A 19,286-nucleotide genomic window follows, 5' to 3' on the forward strand; every position below is an offset into this window, starting at 1 on the left:
TAAATTATTTTAAAATAATATTATATTATATAATATAATAATATATTATATAATACGTATTATATAATAATATAATAATATATTATATAATATATAATATAATATAATAATATATATTATATAATACATAATATATTATTATATTATATTATATTATATTATACATAATATATTATATAATATAATATTATATTTATAAAATATAATATTATATTATATAATATAATAATGTATTATATATTATATAATATGTAATATATAATATATAATATATTATTATATTGCATTATATATTATAGAATCTATTTTTTAATTTAAAATTTCCTATAAAATTCGGATATCCGATTTTATCCGATATCCGATTTGCTTAGGTGTTTACCATGCCAAGGTGTACTGACACCCAGGCCAAGCAAAAAGTTTACACAGATTTTTGCATTTTTAGGTGAGTGGAAAAGGCTATTTTTTTCCCATCAGCACTTTTTGGCCCCCCATGATCCTGCACTAACCCTTAGCTTGATAAATTCCTATCACTCGTCTTATGATTAATTGAGAATCTCCATAGATATGTAGATGTTTCACATTTAGTGTTCAGGTTGCTTTAATTCCATCTATAAGAGCCTCGTATTCAACAATGTTATTGCTACACAATAAATTGAGACAATATGATAAAGGGATTAGGACTATCCCTGCCCCCGATCATGTACGATACCTAGAGCCATCGAAATATAATTCCCAAACCTCATCAATCTTAATAGAGAAAATACATTCATCAGGGAAAGACTCTGGGTTAGGTAGGGAGAAGGGTGAGGGAGCCTCAACTAAGTGGTCGGTCAATGCTTGACCCTTTATTGCCTTCTGCGAGACAAACTTTAGGTCAAACTCAGTCAACATCATCCCACTTGGCTAAACATCCTAAAAGATCAGTTTTAGAGGATCAAATTTAATGATAACATGGACTTCATCATTCAAAAGGTAATGCGTCAATTTTTGTGTTGCGAAGACTAAAGCAAGGCACTACCTTTCTATCATAGAATATTGGACTTTGTAATCGAGTAGAGTGTGACTTATATAATAAATCGGACATTCTCTACCATCCTTATCATGTTGTGCCAATAAGGCTACAAGAGCATGAAGAGAAGCAGTTGTGTATAGCAGAAAGGGTTTAGAAGGATCAGCGGGTTGAAGAACATGAGGATTGGCCAAATAGATTTTTAAGTCTTAAAATTCTTGATGGCAATCCTCATTCCATTGAAAGGTGATATTCTTTATAAGAAATTGAGTAAAAGGATAGGTACGATCTGCAAGTTGAGAAATAAACCTACGAATAGCTTATATATTCCCTTGTAAGCTTTTCATTTGGGAAACATTTTAGGAGGTGGCATATTAACAATGGCATCTATCATTTTCGTATCCACCTCGATTCCATGATGTGAGACTATGAATCCTAATAGTTTACCATTATCCACATCGAAAACACAATTTTGGGGATTCAAGCGCATGTTGTACTTACAAATTCTTTCAAAGACTTGACGAAGGATCTTAACATGATCTACATGACAAATGGATTTAGCTAAGATGTCATCAATGTAATCTTGTAAGATCTTATGCATGTAATCATGAAAGATAAGGGTCAAATCATGTTGATAGGTAGCGCTTGCATTTTTCAATCCAAAACGCATCATAACCCAACAAAACATGCCCCAAGGGGTGGTGAAAGAGGTTTTAAATTGATCTTGAGGATTAATAAAGATTTTATTATATCCTAAGAAACCATCCATGAAGGATAATAAGGCATGACCTACTACAGAATCCACTATCATATCGATATTCAAAAGAGGGAAATCATCCTTCAGAGAGGCTTTATTAAGATCTTGGAAATCCGTACACATCCTAATCTTGTTATCAGGTTTATCTATTGCCACAATGTTTGAAATCCATGGGCAATAATCTATAAGACGAATGAATTCAGCATCCAATAATTTTTCAATCTTAGCCTTAACAAGTAATGCTACTTTAGGGTTCATCTTTCAAATCTTTTTCTTCATGGGTTTAGCATCAAGAACTAAGACAATATTATGAGTGACAACCTTATGATCAATGTATATGGTGAAAATGGATAACAACAATAATATTGAAAGACTAAATAGATTCAACTACAAAACCCTAGCCTAACAACAACAAAGATCCACCATAACATATGAATATTACCTAAGACAATGCAAATAAAATGAAATCACAAAGATTATACCATCACATGTCCAATAGGGTTTTGGATCTCCATTCTTCCTATCTCCATTGATCTTGCTTGATATATTTGCTCTCAGATTTTATGTGTGCACAAGAGCTCAACAAAGAATGGAAATGTGGTTGCAAGTAGGCTTGATTGCATATGCAAGTTTGAAAGCATAGTCGGGTAGTCATCGGGGTCCATAGTTTGATTAGAATAATTGATTAGGGTTGATAATGAAGGAAGCATCTCCTTATATAGAAGACACTATAAGAAATTGAGGGATAAGATTGAGAGGTGTAAAAGATAAATGGTCGGCTATGATTAAAGGGTAGGTAGAGGAAATAAGAAAATAATGAAAGGGTAGGTAGTGTATGAATTAAGAGATGAATGACATGTGTCATTGGAGAAAAAGGTTAATGAATTAATTAAATAAATAAAGATTTATTTAATTAATAGAAGAAGTGGGATCAATTAAATAAATAAAATATTTATTTAATTAGACTGGACAATTTTAGGTGTCTACATTTTGCCCCTCTTTGAGACAATGCAGCTTGTCGCGTTATTTCAAAGAAGATGATATGAACTGATACAAAGTTGCCCCAAGATGGGAATGATATGCCCCCTCGAGAGATTGGATGAAAATGTTTGAAAAGATCACAGACAATCTCTCGATAAGAAAGAAAGGCTAGAATGGACTAACCGGATAGGATAGAGTGACAGAGTCACGGGATAAAGAAGACTGACTTGGGCTAGGGCTAGGGATAGGGTATTCTATAAGATAGACCACGAGGGTAAAACATCCTCATTGTCATCCACACATCCAAGAGATCAGAGTGTAGAGAGAGAATAGAGCAACAATAGTTAGCAGCGATGGCATTGATGCATAGATTCAATCGTGTTCGTCGATTTTAGAGGCCAGCAAATGCAGGAGAGCCGGTAAGTACCACAAAACCTCCTTGTAATTTGTTGTAATAAATGTTGTCATTAATGCATGCTAGGTAGTGCAATAAATGCGCTTTAGGATATGTCAAAAATGTCAAAAACATGTAGGCGTGTCTACATTGGTGCCAAGCACATTTGTGCAATATGCAAGCGCATTTATGTAATGAAAGCGTGTTTATGTCTTCAAGGCCAAATCAACAGTTTTGTGATGAACATATGCTATCAATTGGATAAGCTGCTGAGAGGATACACTCAAGAAGGTCCTCTAGGGAAGACTAGGATAGATCGAGGCACTTTGTGATGAACAGTGAGTACCAAGACATAGTACTTTGTGATGAACAGGGAGTACTAAAAATTGCAGCACTTTGTGATGAATAGGGAGTGCAAATATGAGCAGCACTTTGTGATGAACAGGGAGTGCAAAACACGTAGTACTTTGTGATGAACGGGGAGTACCACTAGGATAGAAGCAACACTTTGTGATGAATAGTGAGTGTCACTAGGATAGATAGCAACACTTTGTGATGAATAGTGAGTGTCACTTCGACTGACACAGTTGATTTTCTTGACTGCAAGAGTATCTACCTATGCTGGAGTCACAGGAGAGATTCCCATTGACTTAGAGATTATGACCAGAGCTGACATTTGAGGACAGAGCCACCATTGAGGTTATGGGCTTGCAATTCATTCTGTATGTGCTTGAGTTTTGGGCGAATATGGGATTGCTGACTGCATTAGCTGAGAGATGGCACTCAGAGACTTGTACTTTCCATTTGCTAATGGGTGAGATGACACTCACCTTAGAGGATGTATATAGGATACTGAGGATACCAATCGATAGGGTGTTAGTACCCTGAGATCGAGATGGAGACAGGGATGCCCTGAGATGAGTGTTTCAGGATCCAAGACTAGAGATGAGGGCTAGACATGTGGTGTGGGATATCATGACATGGACATGATTAGCAATATCAGCAATACTGGTAGGAGTGATCAGTGGGTTCTTATGTATCAATTTTGTACCATTTTGTATGATGATGTAGACACCTTCAGGTGATTTTGTAGCCATATGTATTTTGACATCATTTTATCATGACACTTATGATTATATATGAGATGATTCATCTTTGCGGCAACTATATGCATGTGTACCTATGTGATGTATGTTTCGATATGATGCTTATGTTATGGATGCAAATATGTACATAATGAAATTGCAATATTTGTGATCTTTTATGTTTTATATGCTATGCAAATGCAAATGTGAATGTATGAAATGCAGATGAATATGATAGTGCAAATAACTATTTACATAATGAGAATGTAAAATGTGCTGACATGTGTTGTGTGCAGGATGTAATGCAATTGTGATATCTATATGTATGTATGAAATGCTAACATGTGATAATGCAGGTGCAACTACATGAAATGCAAATGTTTTTGGTGTGTCAGTATACTCAGTCATGTGATAACAGGCTACATGGACTCAAGAAGGATGATGGAAGTCAATCAAGAAAGGGGGATGAAAGATAGAAGATATGGAAGTGAAAGAGCTTCTTGTGTGTTATCATTATTGAGCTTTATTATGGCAAGTAGGTTATGACAATCGAGGCATATGTTCGACCCAGAAAGTCATTGTACCTATTTGCATGGAGATAAGACAGTCACAAACAAGGAATTCCCCAGTTCATACTAGACTCATAGTGTCCTCATATCCTTGGACAAGTCATAGCATTACTAAGAGACAATCCACAGACAGCAAATACAAATAGGTGACGATACCCCATCCTCATTTTTCTAGTCAAAGACATCCTGGAGATAGAATCTCTAGTCAGAGACATCCTATAAAAGCTAAAAGACATGTCACCAAAAGATAAAATCAAAAGAAAACCAAGACTCGACACCAACATCCATTGTAGTCCTCAAGTTTAGTGTCTCTTGTCACTTGTATAAGTCTTATTTGATTGTGGTCACAATGTTTACTTTCACAAAAAGGATAGATAGCACTGAACCATAATGTTGTCTGAGTCTATTGAAAGATTTGATTTGTTGGAGCCCATTGTTGCTGTTGTGTCTCATCTGAAACTGACTAAATCCATGAAACTGATACTTTATTGCGAAGAAGACAAAACTTTATTGCGGATTGGCGATGTAGATGCTGCTTTATTGCAGATTGTGCTTGGATAGACTAAAGAAAACTGGAAGAAACTGTAATCCTTGAAACATGTGATTCTCTTAGTTCCACACCCATCACTAGATGTAGGATTTGCCTTAGCCATAGATAGGAGCTGATTTATTATGGATGGAAAGGGGTGAAAAGGGAGGTTTATTATGAATGGCTAACCAATCGTGGGTAGATCAATAGCAAGCCATGATGGGAATGGGTAAGTTTATTATGAATGAATAGGTCATGAGTGTGTGCAAAGTGAAGGATGAAATGGAATCTTGAAGGAGGGAGGAGCAATGTCTCTACACATGGCGCCGATGACCCAGTTTTCACCATGGTACTTGCCCAGGGTGCCACCGAAGCGGTTTTCACCGTTGGACGAAATGTTTTTCTGTTTTTCAATTTTTTCAATTTCTTTTTGTGTTACAAGGCACCTATTTGCTAGGTTTTCACCAAGTAACGATTTTTTATTTTTATGATTTTTTTGTTTTTTTTGATATATTTTAATTTTTTTGTATTTTTGAATTAGGATACTCTGAAGAGCTATGCATAAAACTTGCGAAGGTGCATGCTGTTGATAGGATCCTCCAAAGGCTCACCCTCTGTGGTTGAGAGCTAATATGCACCAGATCCATATGCTACTATGATGATGTAAGGACCAAGCCAGTTTGGTTCAAACTTTCCCTTCTTCTCTCTGTCCTGCTGATTTTTAGGATGTTCTCTGAGAATTAAGTCACCCACCTCAAGTGTCTGAGGCTTTATCTTATGATTGTAGTTGCATTGTTCCTTAACTGAATGATGTGTAGCTTGAGTGTTTGTCTTCCTTGATAAAGGAACTAAGATAGAATTACTAGTGTGTGGACTACTCAGGCCCATATGCATGTCACCTAAAGAAGTTTTGGCATCCTTGATAAAAAAGTCCCTCAAGAAAGCTCCATTAAAGGTCCATGATGTATCACCAGAAGAGAAAGGATGTATGGAACAAGTGGGTGAGTGATGAAGGCTTATGATTGTGAAAAGAAGTGAAAGTAGGATGACATGATAGAAACTTAGGATCAACAAGTATGCTTTTTTACTTGAAATTGTAGAACTTTTGCCCCCAGCTATTTTGATAGTAGGGGAGATCAACTCTTGCTCTGTTTTCTTCATAGAACTTTTATCCTTGACCTTGATTTTTGAAGAGTCCAATAGCTTTTGATTTTGATTTGGACTAAAGGACTTTTCTTTATTTTTGACTTTTAGATTTTTCCTTTCCAAGGTTCTTTTTTGATCCCCAATAAGTAAGGGCTTTTGTAATTCTTGTTGATCCAAGTCTGGAAGTGGAGTGGAAATGGAATGAGTGGATGATATGGTAAAGCTATGTGAGTTATCAAGAGGGCTGGCGATATGCTCAATAGATTCTTTGCTGGAACCACTCTTAGGACTATTCATATCAAGAGATGCTTGCACCAATAGAGGAGATTTGCATTTAGACTTAGTAGCCACAACACTAGGTGGTTCACAATCAGTTCCTTGGCATTGCAAATTATTTGTAGGTTGTTCCTGTTGATTGTATACCTTAGGAGATAGTGGGAGTTGATCAACATGAAAGATATACTCACCACATCCCAAGTCTTTAAACTTGAATTTTTCTTTTAGCTCTGTTTGTTTTGATGTAGAAGCTTTCAAGGATTTTGGATCCACATATGATGAAGAAATAGATTGTTGATTGACTGGGATTGTTATTTCTGATCGAGGTTGCAGATTGTTGCAATATATGAATGGCTTTGGATCAGCTTTGACGGTCACTTCCACTCCATTGTGTGGAACTTGATATATCGATGATATGTAGATGGGACTGTGCTCATCTCATGAATCCATGGATGTCCTAGCAATATGTTGTATGTGAGATCCAAGTCTAGGACTTGACAAACCACATCTTTTGTAACTGGCCCAACTCTAAGAGGTAAGGTGGTTGTGCCCTTGGATGAATGCTCTTCATCATCATATGCCTTGATGGTAATTTTGTTTGTAGAATTCATAGCTTTATCAGAATATCCCAATTGTTTAATAGTGCTCAATGTACAAATGTTTAGACCTGCTCCTCCATCTATCAGGACTCATTTTATTTGATGTTTGTGTATGAAGGCTTCAATGTGTAATGGTGCATTATGTGGTTGACTTACGGAGGCGTCATTGACTTCTGTGAATGTAAGGGAGTGTGGAACAAAAAGGTATCCCACCATGACTTGAAACTGGTCCACGTTTAGATCAGTGGGGACAAAAGTGTCTCTTAAATTTTTGTCAAGAATAGCTTTATGTGCAGGAGATATGCATAAGAGCTTAAGGATGGAGATAAGCGTGAGTGTCTTCCCTAACTGTTCTACAAGGTCATACTCAGGCTTGGTTGATGAGGAAGCGATATTTTTAGCTGGAGCACCTTGCAAAGTGAATTTACCTTGACGAGTTGTAACATGACATTCAGAGGTAGGTTCGGAAGAATATCCAATTCCTTTCAGAACGATCTTGGGTCTCTAGGTAGAATTCTCAGGGGTTTTGTCCTTGATGATAATAGTAGAGATATAATTATCCATTGAAATGTGATTGATAGTTGAATCATAGTTATAGGATGCTCTTGTATAGTTGGTTTGGTCATCTGTTGCTTTAGCTTTTCCCTTGTCATATTTTGGGAATGGTTCCTTAAACATCTCATGTTCTTGATTGGATGAGTGTCCTTCAATCTCAATGTCACCTCTATCAATGAGATCTTGTAAGATGTTCTTCAGTCAATGACAATGTCCTATTTTATGACCCTTGCTCTTGTGAAATTCGCAATACTCATCATCATTCCACCAATTTGGTTTGACCTTTGGTTCATATGGAGGAAAATCTGGAATAGTGATTACTTTGTTTGCCACTAGTTTCTTGAAAACTGACTCAAGTGGTTCTCCCAATGGAGTGTACTTCCTTCATGACTTTGAAGTTCTTTGAGTATTCACTTGATTGTTTGTAGAGCTTGATCTAGAAAAAATGATTTTGGGTCGCATTGTATTGGCATCAACAACACCATCATTGACTGTGTTCTTGTTTTTATTCCAAAATCTTGGCTTATCTTTTCCTTTAAAGTCATCTTTGTTTTCTTTGAATATCTTAATGACTCCTTGTTCAATTAGGACCTTTTCTGTCACTAATCCTTTTTCAATGACATCCTTGAAGGTGGACAAACAAGCTTTCCTTAGATCATAGCCAATTTCTTTGTTAACATTCTGGGTGAACATTTCTACCTTTTGTTTTTGTGGAATTTCACAAGAGCATCTGCTGGCTAGATTTCTCCATCTTTTTAAAAATGATGAAAAATATTCTCCATCCTTTTGCTTGGTGTTGCACAAAGTGGTGACTGATATGTTTGTCTCTATGTTTTATGAGAAATGTTGGATAAATGCCTCAGCTAAGTCACCCCATGACTTAATTCCAGGTGGAAGTTGGGAGAACCATTCCATAGCTTGATCTCCTAAGCTTTGTGGGAATAATCTCATCAAATATGTCTCTTCTGAAGCTACCTCAATGCAAGCTATGAAAATTTGTCTTATGTGTGCCTTAGGATCTCCTTTGCCTATGTACTTATCAAACTTAGGTGTCACAAAGTGTGTAGGAAATGGAGGCATTGGAATGCTTTTGTCAAATGGATAAGGACCTATGTCTCTCATTGTGTATGTTGGCTTCGGTGTATTTATGTCCTCCATTTTCTTTTGTAAGTCCCTGATTTGTTGCTCCAAATTGTTCTTCGGTGGAGACCGACTTCTTGGACCATACCCCATGCTTGAGGCACCAATTGGAGGAGGAGCATGTTGCATATATGGATGATATTGATCATACACATGTTCATATGGAGGAGGTCTATAATGATGTTGCGTATAAGGACCACTTGGTATAGAGTCATGATGAGGAATGGAATATCTGCTTTGTCCATGTATACCATACTCTATAGGCATGTCATGTTCTAATGTGCTGCCCCCAAATTTGATGCAAGGTTTCCTTGTGTCCAAATTTTGAGCATTCCTTTGGATATCCAATTGCTTTGGTGGTAGGTCTTTAGCATTAGCATGTGCTTGAGTGTATTTTTCTGCATAAGACTTCCATAATGGTCTGTGAAGATGAATATCATATGCTTGACCATGTGTGTATGGGACCTCTAGTTTTTGAAACGAAGATGATGGTGATTCAGGCACAAGATATGGTCCTCTATTGCCTCCACTATTAGGCCTCCTTTGATCCATGTTGAGGTGAGGTTGTTGCAAAGGTCAATTTTCCATTATTTGAGACATGTCAAAATCATGAGGGATCTTGGTTCCACTCTGTGCCATCACTTGTAAGAAGTATTGTCTATCTCTCCTCATCATTTCCTCAACCAATTGATTGAAATGGGGATTCATAATGGTGTCTTCCACTTCTTCTAAATATACTGAAATATTGTCCATATTGTCATTATGTGTACCATTGTTGTTTGTAGTGTTCATGTTCTCAACATTTAGAATGTTTCTATAAGCATCCATGTCAAGTAATGTGTTATGATCAAAATTGAAAAAGACATCATTGTCATACTCATAGACACTCATGTTTATAGATTGTTGAGCCTCTTTAGCTTCTCTCCTAGATTTTTGGAAACGGGTTTCAACCATGAACTAGGTATTGACCAATATGTGTGAGACTAGATGAAAATGGAAAGAGTATGGAAGACCAAGAGTTTGGATGGAATGTAAATGAATCTAAAGTTTACTTGCAATGTCCAAAGTGTAAGACCAAGTATGTATGTAGTAGAGTAGGTGTGACTTCCAAAGAGATGATAGTTTCTCTTGATGAGGTAAGTTGACCTTGACTCTAAGTAAGACCAAATGAGACCCAAAAGTGATAGACCTTGATGAGGGACCACTTAGCAAAATGTTGTTGTATGTAGTGTGTTGACAAAGCAAGACGAGGACAAGCAAGTGACCTTTTGACTCAAGTTTAGACAAATATGAATGTAATGTAAGGTGTAAAGCAATGATGGACTTTGTGAGACCCAAAAATAGGATGAATGCTAGATGAAAACCTGAAGAGATAGCTTAGGAAGCTCAAGAATTCTGAAATTGATTGCTCTTGTTTGTTGGACTGTAAATTTTTCCAATTTGTGAAGTTGTTGTTGTGACCAAATCTGAATGTTTGACTATTTTTGGTGACAAAAGGACACAATGTTGATGAGGACTCAATGTTTGCAAGTGTTTAGACTCAAAATGACTCAAAAGAAAGTGTGTTGTTTGATGTAAAAAAAAATTTGCATACACTTGAAGACACAAAAGACACAATGTTTTAATGTTTGGTCTTGAATGTTTGATTGTTCAAAATAAGTCAAATACAATTCTTATGGCTGGCCAAGACAATAGTTGTTGATCCCACATGGAGTTTCCCCCAAGGCTACACTATTCAGAGCAGATACTTAGATTCTTGACCCCACTGGCTCCACCCTTGGCACTCACTTCTTGGGGCAGCCAAGCATCAGTCCCCATGAAAACTCCCTGTGGCGAACTTTGTATCTCTACTAAGAATCGTATGTGTGTGGACCGCTACCAGAGGTCTAACCTCCTGCCCCAACAACTAGAAGGATTTTGGCTTCTAAAACAAAAAGGTGCTAGTAAGGGCATCCGCTCATGTGGCCATACATGCAGCACTTTTAGCTCTGTAAATACAGAAGGCTCCTAGCCAGTAGGGGTTACGCCCTACAAATGATCAAATAAATTTGATCAAACAGATTTATGGGGAGACATAGTGTCGGTATGGACTAATCAGCACATGTTATTCATAGTTTTCACCATGAATACAACTATTTATAGTGGTTTGGAAGAAGATTGCTTTTCTTTTGCTACCACTTGGGTTGTTCTCTCCTCACTAGTAGTCCTAATGACCACACGGGGAGATAGGCCCTCTAAAGATGAAACAAAAAGAGCCTATTGCTCAAGACACAAAAGACAATGGTTCAATTTTAGTGCACCAATGGAAGTGTTTGATATTATATGAAAATAAGGCACACAATAAAGATCAGAAACCATTGCCATGTTCCTGCAACAAAGATCTATTAGTAGTTTGGATTGTTTCAAATTGTCACCCCTTCCTGCAAGCACACAAGTTAGGTAAATTTAAGATCCAAAAGACTGTGAAATAGGGGCCTTCAACAATGTGTTTTGTTGACCAATTCAAATATTTGATTCATCATAAAAAAATAACACTTGTAAAATTTCAAGCGATTTCTAGAAATGTAAGAAAATCCAAAAAATTTGCTAATTTACTCCAAAAATTAATTTTTTATGAAAAATCATAAAAAATTCATATAAAATGCAAAATAAATCCAAAAAATCTGAAATTTTTACTAGAGAGTCCTGACAGTCTTCCAAACCCACATAAAACAATTTGTGGAACAAATTCAAGAAGTTTGTGAGATATGAGTAAAATAATGCAAAACCCTAATTTTCAAAGATCCAATTTTTGAGGAATGATTTTGCATCAAATTTAAAATAAAAAATAATATCTCCTATGTATAATTACTAGAGACTTCCAAAAATGTAAGAAAATTCAAAAAAATCTCTCATTTGCTCTCAAAATTAATTTTGTATGAAAAATCATAAAAAATTCATATAAAATGAAACTTTGATCCACAAAATATGAAATTTTTAGTGAACACTTCCAATAGTTTTTCTAACCTTCACAAAAAAAATTATTCTACATTTCAAAGTTGTTTGTGAGATTTTCTTAAAATAAGGAAAAACCCTAATTTTTAAAAATCCAATTTTTAGGGAAATATTTTGCATCAAAATTAAAATCACAAAGTACAGATCTTGTGTATAATTATGAGAGATTTCCAAAAATGTAAGAAAATCCAAAAAATTCTCTCATTTGCTCTCAAAATTAATTTTTTATGAAAAATCATAAAAAATTCATGGGAAATGAAAATGTGCTCCAAAAATTCTGAATTTTGGATTGAGAGCTCTTGATACTTTCTTCAACCTGCAAAAAAAATTGGTACAAAATTTCCAATCCATTTGTGAGATATGATCAAATCTCTCCAAGATCTTGATTTTGTGTCCAAAACCCTAATTGCACAAGGTTATTCTCCAAATTGTTTTACAAAACAACAATATAGGGTTAGAAAAATCTGCAAAAAACATAGATCTAACAAAAATCCATGTCCCATGGGGCGTGCCAAAATGTATATGGTGAAAATGGATAACAACAATAATATTGAAAGACTAAATAGATTCAACCACAAAACCCTAGCCTAACAACAACAAAGATCCACCATAACATTTGAAGATTACCTATGACAATGCAAATAAAATGAAATCACAAAGATTATACCATCACATTTCCAATAGGGTTTTGGATCTCCATTCTTCCTATCTCCATTAATCTTGCTTGATGTATTTGCTCTCAGATTTTATGTGTGCACAAGAGCTCAACAAAGAACGGAAATGTGGTTGCAAGTAGGCTTGATTACATATGCAAGTTTGAAAGCATAGTCGGGTAGTCATCAGGGTGCATAGTTTGATTAGAATGATTGATTAGGGTTGATAATGAAGGAAGCATCTCCTCATATAGAAGACACTATAAGAAATTGAGGGATAAGATTGAGAGGTGTAAAAGATAAATGGTCGGCTATGATTAAAGGGTAGGTAGAGGAAATAAGAAAATAATGAAAGGGTAGGTAGTGTATGAATTAAGAGAAGAATGACATGTGTCATTGGAGAAAAAGGTTAATGAATTAATTAAATAAATAAAGATTTATTTAATTAATAGAAGAAGTGGGATCAATTAAATAAATAAAATATTTATTTAATTAGACTGGACAATTTTAGGTGTCTACAAACAATACCAGGCATATCACAGTATATCTAAGAAAAGATTTTAGGGAATTCATTTAACAATTCAGACTATTGTTTTTGTTTTTCTTCATCAAGACATTTCCCTATCTTAATGATTTTGTCTTCAACACAAGGATCCATCCTTATATCAAGGGTGTCACTTATGAGGAGATTACTTTGTTGAGGAGTATCTTGCAACTAAGGAAATTCTTTAACTATCTCATTGTTATTTCTTTCTTTCCTAAAGTATGCTTCTGCATTTAAACAATAAGGAAAACCTCGGTTATGGTGATAACGAGGAAGGTTGTCATAAACTCCTAGGAACTCAGCTAAGGAATCATCAGTGGTAAAAAAATCCAAAGCAAAGACACTAGAAGAGTCATAGTCAATATACTCTAGGTATTCTATTGAGAGAGAAGTATAGATGGCATTAACACTAATAGATGCTCTCTTGGAAGCTTTAGTACGCTCAAAAGGATCATAGCCAGGTTTGAATGTCATATCACGGAATTTGTTTTCCAAGGGAACCTTTATCCTTTTCTCTTGAGCACCACATCCATTACCATTAAATCCACACCTAGATAAGATCTGAAAACCAAGACCATAGAGGTTAGCCATTTCCAAAAGAGAAGGAGGATTTTCATTAAGTGAAGGATCAAAATCCTCTAGATCAGAATTCAAGGGAGATGAAGTCTGAGAAGCCGCCACAAAGTTATTACTTAATGGCCTTGATAGAGTGGATTTATTTTTTAGGTTCTTCTTCTTCTTTCTTCTTTTCAACTTTGAGCTCTCTAGGGGGAATTCAATATTCTCCTATAAAAGTAGGAGTAAATTCAAGGGATCCCCAATCATCTTCTGCAAGAATCTTTTCAAGAGAAAAGGCATCCTTAGTGGTAGATTCAAGTTGGGAAGGATCTTCCTCAAGAACCTTTGGTTCACTTGAGGAATTATTGATAGGAGACATGCTAGTGGGAGTAGAGGCTTTAGAAGAATCATCTAAGATTGTTGGGGAAGAACCGGTTGAAGAGGACTTCGATGTTGATGTTTGCAAACAAGCCTGGAGATTTGTATCACCTAGCAAGGTATATGTTTTATTGTTGTAAATAAATTTAACTTTCCTATGCAATGTGGAGGGTATAACATGCATGCTATGAATCCAAGGTCTCCCTAATAACAAGTTATATGTCAAATCTTCAGACATGCCATGGATAGGTGTGGGTAAAGTAACATGATCTACCTTAACAGACAAGGTGATGATACCTACTAAAGATTTAGCAATATTATCGAAGCCTGAGATAGTAAGAGAATCAGGCTTTATAAGAGATGTATCGACATTGATTTTATGCAACAAGTTAATACTACAAACATTAAGGCCAGAACCATTGTCTACTTGTGTCCGCCTTATTTCACTATCATTGATGATAACCACAATCATTAAAGGATAATATTGATTTTGGATCTCGCTAGTAGGAAACTCATCTTGTGTAAACACAATTTGAGATTTAGGATATGTGATAGAATCAATGAAGGAAACCATGTTATTAGATGTCACTGTGGATGGGACATCCAAAGTTTTCAAGGCATCTTGTAACATTCCATTATGGGTTGAGGAAGTTTGAATCAAACCCCAAAGGGATATCTTGGAAGGAGTATCTTTAAGTTGTTCAATGAGATCATATTCCTTGCCAAGAGTTTGTGAGATATGGGGTGCTTGAGGAAGAATAGGTTGAGGATCAAGAAGAGAAGTTGGGATAACCGGAGGAGGGTTAGGTTTCCTATTATTTCTTGTGTTGTAGGTATGGAAAACTGCATGATGAAACTCCTTAGTTAATTATTTAGCATAACTATAAGGACTATTAGTGGGATTTCTTCATTGCACAGTAATGATAGGTTTGTTTGGAGTACTAAAGGAGTCATGAATATATCCACCTTGAACCATGAAAAGACTTTGATTAGAGAGAGATGAATTTGAAGAAGGATAAGAACCTTGGACCACAAAAAGAGACTTGCTATGTTCATTCACATTTATCAAGTTGATTAGCCTTTAAGATGTATTATTTTTGTTTCAAGTTTTAGGCAAAGACATAAAGTCATCAAGGGCATCATCCAACAAAGCATGGTCATATCAGTTGAAAGGTTTATCTTTTGATTCAAAGGAGACATATCCTCATAAACAACCATGTCACTAGATCTAGTGGAGGATTTTATATGAATTTACCCATGAGAGGAGTCATTCAACTTATCTTTCTCATCACCACAAAATGGCATAATAACAAGGTTAATTAGTTTTTGGCAAAATGAGGGTTTAGAAGGCTCAGGGTTCAAAAAATCTTCTAGAGATTCATCTAATTCATCCTTACTAAACTCATAATCAACATAGTTGCATACATCATCAAAATCATGAACATCTTATAAATAAAAATCTGACATTTTGAAATGGAAATTAAATGAAATTTAAACACACAATGTAAGAAAATAAAGGAAATCCTCTTTTTTTTTCTTGAATTTTTTACTATTTTAGAATTTTATGTTTATAAAGAAAAATGAAAAGATACTAAATCTAGATCTAAAAATGCAATGCAATGAAAATGAGATTGAGTTCATGTCGGGTTCACCAAAATGTGTAAGTGAAAAAGTGAGACTAAGAAAACAAGTCCTAATCCCACTCTCATGTACACACTGTAGAATACAAAAGAGCCTAGGGAGATAATACACTTCGGCTACTTCCTATGAGGAAGAGAGAGCCAAGGATTACATCTTAGGGTTTCTATTATATTTTTGCAAATGAGAGGAAGAAGTGATGCAAAAGTGCAGATTTGAATGATTTAACCTAGAATACAAATATGCATAAACAACCCTAATCTAGAAATGTAGAACTGAGAATAACTAATATGCTGCTAAAAAGTACAAATTAAGAGGCAAATTCAGAGGTGCACCTGTGTCAGAAATATGAGCTAAAATGTCTGGGACCAAGGTGTTGCGCCACTGTCCTGATTCTGCAGGCGTGAAGTTGTACTTGTCAAGCTGGGATCTAAAGACTGAAGCTTGCTCCTCTTTCAAATCTTGCTGAAAACAAGGAGGACTAGGGACCCATGCCCCTTTCCTTGGCAAAACCAGGGCACCACACCCCTATCCCATAGGTTTTTGATGAATTTTGGCCCTCAGAACATTCCCTGTGCACTTCGTCGGTCCTAAAACTTGCAGTGATGCTCGAATCTGAACTTGCACATGTAGCTAAAAAATAGGGTTTTGGGTGGCTATGTAGGGTTTTACCTTAGTCAAACCCCCATTTTGGTGATTTCCACCTCAACGAATAGCCGATTTGTAAAGTAAAATAGTGTCTGCAAGAACCTTGTATGTGTGCAAGATCTTAGGATGAGAGTAAACAATCTAGAGCAACCCTAAGAGTAAACCCTAATTACTTGTAACTGACAAGGTAAATGCTCTAAATTAGTGATACAAAGTAATCTAAATAATGAATGTAAATCAAATTGATGTAATGAAGCTCATACAAAGACATAGAAAGAACATGAAATCATACCCAACCCTAAGGGAGAGGTACAATCCAATCTTCAGTTAGTGATCTCTTATTGCTTTCTCATATCTTCAAAATCCCCCAATGGATAAAATAATTCTTGATGAATGCTTGATAGGTTTTGTTGAATGTTCTTGAAGACTCCAAAGATTTTCTCTTTTGCTACATAGAAGACTCCTTGTAATCGCTTTGAAATCTTTTTTTCAGATTCAATTCCTTAGACCTTCAAATAAAGAAAGAGAGATCTTATGTATGAAACCCTATATCTTAATTTCATCTTTATGCCGACCTAGGATTTGAATTTCCTACCAATATTTTGGGGTTAAGCATTAAAATATCATAGAATTATGCTCCCGAAATTTTGGAAAAAATGTGGGGGACCGTGTGCAAAGTGCACATAGTCTGACCAAATTTTCATCAAATTTTTGGGTCCATTAGATATGATGATATTAGGGTGAATCCCAAAGTTACAACTAATTTCAAGGTGTTTTGATATGTGAAATTGGGCCTTAAAGGTCAAAATAGGACATAATTAGGGTTTATAATTTAATGATTAAAATGAAAAGGGGCACGCTTAGGATAAAGGGCCCAAATTTATAACATGTGAAGAGGTAAAATATGAATTTAGATTTAATTAAATTAATTAATTAAAGACTTAAAGGAGATGAGAAATGAAAGATGCAAAACACACTAAGGCAAGTGCTAAACCAAGCATGAAATTGTACCACCCTAGCAAGGGTGTACACTTTATGACACTACAGTAGTATTATTCTTCCATATTGTATAATCCATGGGCTCCACTCTCTTGAGTGCCCCCCCATTCTTTCAAATCTACCTATACCAAAATTTTGTTTGCAAACTGTCATCTCAAAATCACTCTTTACCCTGCAAATGGACCTAAATTGGCAATTCTTGCACAATAAATCCAAATGCACCTAGAAAGCATGCGAAAATAAATCTCTATAAAGGTAATAAATGCCTTTCTCCTAGGATTTTTCCTTCACATGCCTCACACAGCTAACATTCATAGGAGAAAAAATATGGAGCTAAATTAGTAATGATAAACAACATCATTAAACCTTAAGTTCATAGCTGGTGATATAATCCAGGCTAATTAATCCCTTAACATCTTCAACAAGATGATCCCCTTCATTCCATGTAATCTTTTCAAGAGCTCCAACTCTAATATTTGCAAAATAGTCCACTACACTATTATTTTACCTATAGGTATGGGAAATTTTCATTTCCTCAAAGGAATTGATAATAGACAAGGAAGAAGTGATCCAATTTTAAATATTCCATGATGGTTTGATTTTTTTTTAAGGCATTGAATGATATTCTTGGAGTCTCCTTCAATCCACACTTCGGTAAAATTACATTGCTTGGCAATGAAAAGAACTTGATCAACCCCTATAGCTTCAACAACATAATTAGTTTGATTTTCTAAGGGAAGAACCACAACAGAATTAAATGATCCATTACTCCCTCTTATCACTCCTCCACAACCTGCAGAGCTAGGGTTACCCTTAGCAACACCATTAAAAATTAGTTTAACCCAACCCTTAGGAGGCACCAACTAGTTGGGACCCTCTTTGGATCTTCTCAGGGGTTTGAAGACTCTTGAAACATCCAATTGGATTTTCCAGATGGTAGGAATATTAATATCATACTGAGTACAACTATGGGTTTCAGCTCTCTGGTTAACACTATTAAGACAATTGAGATTTTATCTAATACTTCTCTCAATTTTGTAGAAGACAGTTTCAGTAGAAGAAGCCAAGTCTCTAAAAATCCTATTGTTCCTCTCTTTCCAAATTCCCCAGACAAAATGTGGAAGGATATAAGATCAAAATCTTTTAATCACTTGATTTTTACTAGGAACCCTCCACTGAGAAAACAAATCCAACATAGATGAAGGGAAAACCCAGCTCAACTCCCGAGATTGGAGGACTCTACCCCAAATATCCTAAGCAAAGGGACAACTAATAAAAAGATGGGGAATAGATTCAACATCACCCAAACAAAGAATACACACATTAGGGAGGAGAAATCCTCTTTTACAAAGGTTATCAATAGTAAGGATTTTATTTTGAAGCATAATCTAGAAAAAGATACTAACCTTAGGAGTTAGATTCATGAACCAAGGTGTTGAAGCTAAGACAACATGAGAAGTTTAATCAAAGTGGTGTTGGTACCGGATGTATTTTAGGAATGGATGAATTCATTATGATTGCAAGATATAATAGGATAGAAATATTTGGTATCAGTGTTTAAAATGAATGTAGTATCTTAAAAGTGTTAAATATGTTATATTTCATGGTTATCTCTCTATGATTTAAATAATTACTTTCTTATGCTATTTTTAATGATAAGACATTATTTTAGTAGGGAATGTTTCATGTATCTTTATATTTGTTGCATTATCAGTAATGATGTTGGGAAACCTTATGTAATGCCGACCAAAATACCCTAGAGATATATAGCTATCTAACATGCAAATAGAGATAAAAAAAAATTTTAAAAGCTTAAAATACCATTACATCAAAT

Source organism: Cryptomeria japonica, chromosome 2, assembly GCF_030272615.1.
Source record: "Cryptomeria japonica chromosome 2, Sugi_1.0, whole genome shotgun sequence".
Classification (NCBI taxonomy): Eukaryota; Viridiplantae; Streptophyta; class Pinopsida; order Cupressales; family Cupressaceae; genus Cryptomeria; species Cryptomeria japonica.